Here is a 6,413-nt window from a genome sequence, read left to right as displayed (position 1 = left end):
AATCTGAAAGTCTTGATCATTTGATCAAATCTTTTATTCCATGAGCGAGATGCCTACTTAAGTTCATAAATGGATCTTAACAATTTCCTTTGACAACATAGCCAGTGGGTTGAGCCATGTAAATGGTTTCATCAAGATAGCCATATGTTGTCTTGACATCCATGTGCCAGGTCTCGTAAAAGAAAGCAGTGGTAATGGATAAGAGTATGTGGGTAGACTTGAGCATGGCTACCAGAGAAAAGGTCTCATCATAATCTATGTCTTCTTTCCATGTGTAGTCTTTCCTTCCAAGTCTAGCTTTGTGTGTTTCCACATTTCCTTCTGCATTTCTCTTCTTCTTGTAGATCCACTTACACCTTCTGGGTTTAATCCCAATCGGTAAGTCTACAAGTTCCCGCACCATATTAGATTTCATAGAATCCATCTCGAAATCCATGGCCTATTTTCAGAGCTTGGAATCAACGTCCTGTTGTAAACTGAAAAATATATAGGATTTCTCCTATATAATTCATCACCTTTTTACTTAAATTTGTTCCTAAACCCAAGTAATTGTCTAATAAATTAATGAAACATGCGAAAATATGAAATTAGGACATGGAAATTATTAAAATGTGATTTTATGCTTTATTATATAGTTTTCATGCATAAAATGGCTTCTTTTATATTAGTTTGAGCATATCATATTTTTTAAGCTATAAAGTGGGCCATGCATGATTAAATTAAATAATAAAATATAAAGTTATATTTAATAATTTATTTTAAATATTTCATTAATAAATTGGGTTTTAATTAATTAAGTAAATTAATTAATTGAAGTGCTTAAAATTATATTATTTGGTCCTCTAATGTATCTACTATTTTTGGACAGGTCTGAGAGTTTTCTTCTAATTGCAAAACTATCCAAATTCGGGACCAAGTCAACCCAATTTTTGGCTGCACATGGCTGATCATAAATCACTTTCTGGTTTTATTACACAAGGTCCTTGAAGAGTTAAAGAAATCAAAGATTTTTTCGAAGATTGCTGGTGACCGAGTCTTAGTCCTGAGTTGTGGTGGCACTCAAATTGACCAAGAATCAACCAGAATCAGCCACATTTCCTCATTTCATGGCTGGCCATCCTTGGAAGAAGTTTCAAAAGATGGACACTCCTATTTTTAGTAAACTAGCTCCCTTGCCTCACCTATAAATAAGAGCTCATTTCTCACTTTTTCAATCATCCCTTACTCATTCATCATTCTCTCCTCTCTCAAATCTCTTAGCTATCTGTCCCCCTCATGCCTATCATCATCCTTGCATAAGGATTTTTAGCAAAATTAGCCTATTAAAGAACCCTTGGTCGGCCACCTTGGAGAACCATCAGCAAAGGAGCAAAGCAAAGAAGCGAAGGAGCCTCGTCAGTCAAAGTCTTGGGTGACAGCCACTCTGAATTGGGTTTAATCTTTCTTTTCTTTAATTTAATCTAAAGATGTTTTCTATGCGTTGTAACGCCCCAGAATTTGGGCCTAGAAGTATTGGCCCTTGAGCAATGGAACGGTTTGGAAACTGTGTACAAAAGTATGTCTGCTTTAGTGGTTAAGGGTCCTGAGAAGAGTTGGAAAAGTCCTGGGTTCAAACTTGTGCTTTAGCAAAAATTTTGGTTTTAAGTGGATAAAACCCTGGATGCTTGGATGTAGGCCTTTTAAATTATTGTGTTAAAAAATGTCATAAGGAAGCATGTGGTCTAGTGGTTGTGGCATCATTAAGGTTGCAAGGGAGCCTGAGTTCAAGTCTTGGCTCTTACAATTTATTTTCGGTTTTTCTTTTAAAGGAATCTGAACTTTGGCCTTTATACCTTTTAGTTAATTGAAGACAAAATGTGACATAAAAGAGCTTGTGACAAGGAGGCAAGTGGCGTGTTGAGCTATTGAAGGGGCATTGGGTTCTAATCCCATTGCAAGTAAAAAGGATATTTATTTTGCTAGCATGAGGCGGCAGGAGTTTAAGGTGGTTTCGAACTCTGTTGGGTGAGAGTTTGAAAGGGTCTTAGTGGTTGTTATGGAGGATATCAATGAGGGATATTTGGAGAGATTTGAGGAGAGAATATTGGGATTTGGGGTTGTTGTTGTTGTGGAGAGCTATATTATATCATATCATTTGTTCCTTGCTCTGAATAGGGGGAGATCGGCGTGGCTTTCAAGGTATTCGTTGCTTTCTCCAACCTGCATTGCTTCCATTCCTAACTGGTGGTGGTCGAGGTTGATTGGCACATTGCCTGGGAACCAAGGGTGCGATGATCATTGATTTACGAAATAAGAGTGTTCAGATCGAAGGGAATCTGCAAATCGCATCAGGTGTGTAAACTCTCCACTATAACTGTAGAACGACAAAAGCTGAAATACGGTGTTTGGAACCACACGAGTGTGTGATCGCTCGTGTGGAAAGCCAAACCTGCAAATCATGGGCGATAGACTGTAGAGGCCTCCATAAGCAATTCCATGGGCCACGTGCGCCGGAATGGGCCGTGTGGGCTCAATGGGCTTGTGTGCCCCACACGGATAAAATCCACGATTGGTGCCAAATACTGGACCGGGCTATGTAGTTCGCATAGTCGTGACTGAATTTGGGCTAATTGGGCCACATAAGCGTGCGGGCTCACTTGGGTCGAATATGGGCCTTGGGCCCATTTGCACCGTTACGACCATTTAGGTTATTTGTGTCGCTCGAGGCGACTGTAGGCCTTCAGAGAGGTTGTAAAATTACTGAAATACCCTGAAAGGGTGAAATTACCGAAATACCCTCGAAGGGTAAAATTACTGAAATACCATTGAAGGGTAAAATTACAGAAATACCCTCAAAGGGTAAAATTACTTAAATACCCTTGAAAAGTATAATGATCAAAATACACTCGAAGGGTAAAATTATTGAAATACCCCCGAAGGGTAAAATGACTGAAATACCCTCGATGGGTAAAATGACCGTAACGCCCCTGTAGGGTAAAATGACCGTAATACCTCTATAGGGTAAAATGATCGTAATGCCGCTGTAGGGTAAAATGACTATTTTGCCCCTCGGGGTTAAATGATTGATTTGTCTGAGATGTAAATGACTGATTTGTTTGTGATTTAAATGATTGATTTATTTGTGATTTGTATGACTGATTCCGTGCATGGCATTCTACATACACAACATACTGCATGGGGTGGGGATTTTGTTATGGAGGAAGTATTGCATTGGTGGCTCTGCCACAATCACTGTTACTGGTGGCTTGGCCACATATACTGTTACTGGCAACTTTGCTACAATACTGTTGCTGGCAGCTTTGCTACGATGCTATTGATGGCTTTGTGCCGATCATATTACCATTACTGATGGTTGTGTGCTGATCATATTAACCATTACTGATGGCTGTGTACTGATCATATCACTACTACTAGTGGCTTTATGCCGATCATACTACTATTACTGATGGTTGTGTGCCGATCATATTACTACTACTGATGGCTTTATGCCAACCATATTACTGTACTTATGGCTTGTAGCCATTCTGTTTATAACTTATAGCTATCCTGTTTACGGCTCTTAACCATTTTGGTTACTGGCAGCTTTGCTGCGATACTGGTTAGTGCCGCAACTGGTGCTACATAAGGAGTGTAGGGATGGGTAGGTCGATTTAGTCACCATAGGAGTGTAGGGTTGGACAGGAGATGGAGTGTAGGGTTGGTATGGGTATTTATGCATTGCATATACTGATTCTGATAATGAGATGGGCTTAGGCCTAGATATATGTGATATGTGCCATTTGATACGGGCTCAGGTCCAACCGAGGCTGATGGGGGCTAAGGCCCAATCGTCACTGTTACAATATTGGGCTAAGACCCACACTGTACTGTTACTGTTAAAGGGCTTAGGCCTAGACTGTGCTATTTCTGTTTACTGACTATTTCTTTAATATGGGGATTACACACTGAGTTTTCATAAACTCACCCTGTTTTTAATCTTTCAGGTAATCCCCAGTGTTAGATGGTTCGGAGCTGTGAGGGACTCGGAGGTGGCCACACAACCGCATCAGCTTTCGTTTTTAACTTTTGATTTATAAGCAACTAGATTTGGGTATTTTTATGTAAAAAGGCCTCTTTAAAGTTATAAACTTTAAATTGGGGTTTTTAATTATTTACTTTGATATAAATTGATAGTTGTAGAATAAGACAGGTTTTCAAAAGGTTACCGTTTTCAAAGACACCACGTTTTCATAATAAATGAGATTTTGGAAAATTTGTAACATTTTAAAAGTGATTGGTTTTTAATGATGCACACTTGGAAATGAACAACCTGTTTTGGAATCACTGTTTAATAACAAAATAATTAATTGATTTTAAAGATTTCAACAACAGCAAATTTACGCTAAACACCTCAATGTGACACCTCCAGATTCAGCCATAACTCTTAGGCTGGGTTTGGGGTGTTACATGTGTTTTTTGTTCTTGTATTCTACAATGTTAGCTTAATTTTATTTAAGCTAGGATGATTGATTTGATTAAATAATATTTATTTTATTCATGCTTATAATGTTTGTGCCTCAATCCATCATGTTTTCAATTAAAATCAAGTCTGTATTTCGTTCATACGTGATTGGGATGCACCTGAATTAGTTGAGTGATCCTGACCAGAAGACGTCTAATGGACACATAATTTAAATGTGCATGCTCAGTTTAGATCCTGACCCGATTAAATTGTAGGTTGCATAACCACTCTGACCAAGCTCTATTATCTACATAGTTTTTAGGTTTGTGTGATTAAATTGTTTCAAACCTGACATGTCCCTGTTACTTCACACGAATACTAAGAAACCCTTCATAAATAAGGATTAGTAAAATGCATATTTACTAATTAAAGGATTCCGAAAGGACCAAATGTGGTTTCCAAACTCATGAAAGATCGAGTTGCCATGGAATGTTTTTTCGAATGTTATTAAGCATGTTGATAATAAATTGAGTTTAATTAAAGTAATTGTCCTAGTTTATTTATGTTATAATTGTTGCAAAATTGTGCTTAATTTTACTAAAATCTATTTCATTTAGCTTGCATACTTAGGATAATTTGCATTAAGGATCATTGCATTTAGTTTAATATATTTTAATCACCACTTTTCAACTATATTGTGTTTTTCTTTACCAAATTGTTAATATAATTTTACAAATTAAGTGACTTAGCACAAATACAATCCCTGTGGAGATGATAACTCAATACTTACTTATTACTCGATAACGACTGTGTACACTTGCACAAACCTACGCGTTACAAGTTTTTGGGGTCGTTGCCCGAGATTGTCAACTGTTGCCATAGTAATTTTTTTGGGAAATTATTTATTTTCAATTTAATTTATTTCTAACATTACTAACTTATTCTTTTTAATTTTTGTGATTTTCTTTTCAGGTGTTTATGAGCATAGATCGAATTATCGATTTACTCCTTGTAGACCCTAAAATTGAGTGAACTTTTAGACGAAGAAGACGTGAACAAACAACTCAAAGATAAGTCGAGATGAACCCTAGAAATCAGAATCAAGACCAAGGTAATGAAGCTGATTATGTACGAAATTCTATCCTCATTACCGATGATAGGGATCGATGCATCAAACAATATGTTGTGCCACCTTTCAGTGAGTTAAACCCAAGAATTAGAAGGCCAGATATGGAGGCAACCCAGTTTGAATTGAAACTAGTGATGTTTCAAATGCTACAAATGGTGCACCAATTTAGTGGTATGTCCACAGAAGATCCACATTTCCACCTTCAATTGTTTATGGAGGTGAGTGATTCATTCAAGATAGTCGATGTGACTAAAGACACACTGAGGCTGAAGTTATTTCCATACTCATTGCGAGATCGAGCACGAGCATGACTCAATTCATTGCCACCAAGTTCGATATCTACATGGCAAGAATTAGCAGAGAGATCTTTGGTTAAATATTTTCCACCTAGCAAAAACACTAAGTTGAGGAACGAGATCACAACTTTCCAACAATTGGATGACGAGTCTTTGTATGAGGCTTGGGAGCGATTCAAGGAGTTACTTCGTAAGTGTCCTCATCATGGGATTCCTCACTATATCCAGTTGGAGACATTCTATAATGGTCTCAATGCACATACAAGATTGGTGGTAGATGCTTCCACGAATTGTGAAATTTTGTCTAAGTCTTATAATGAGGCTTATGAGATCATCGAGAGGATCACGAGTAATAACTATCAATGGCCAACAAATCGAACAGCTTCAAGAAGAAGTGTAGCCTGAGTTCATGAAGTTGAGTCTTTCACTTCTTTAGCAGCTCAAGTATCGTCTATTTCCTCTATGTTAAAATAGTTAACCACTAATAGTACTAATAATTTTGCAGCTCAGCCACCAAGTCCGTTTGAAGTAGTTTCCTGTGTGTACT

General features: G+C 37.6%; 1 non-coding gene across 1 annotated transcript; it reads right to left on the bottom strand.

Moving 5' to 3' along the window:
- Window positions 1–5,971: 5,971 nt before the first annotated feature.
- On the bottom strand, window positions 5,972–6,078 carry LOC128042774 (small nucleolar RNA R71). The gene has a single exon (XR_008198285.1). It is a non-coding gene; the product is annotated as a small nucleolar RNA R71 (small nucleolar RNA).
- Between the last annotated feature and the right edge of the window lie 335 nt (window positions 6,079–6,413).

Source organism: Gossypium raimondii, chromosome 7 (genome assembly GCF_025698545.1).
Source record: "Gossypium raimondii isolate GPD5lz chromosome 7, ASM2569854v1, whole genome shotgun sequence".
Lineage (NCBI taxonomy): Eukaryota > Viridiplantae > Streptophyta > Magnoliopsida > Malvales > Malvaceae > Gossypium > Gossypium raimondii.
This window is presented reverse-complemented; position numbering and strand designations above follow the sequence as displayed.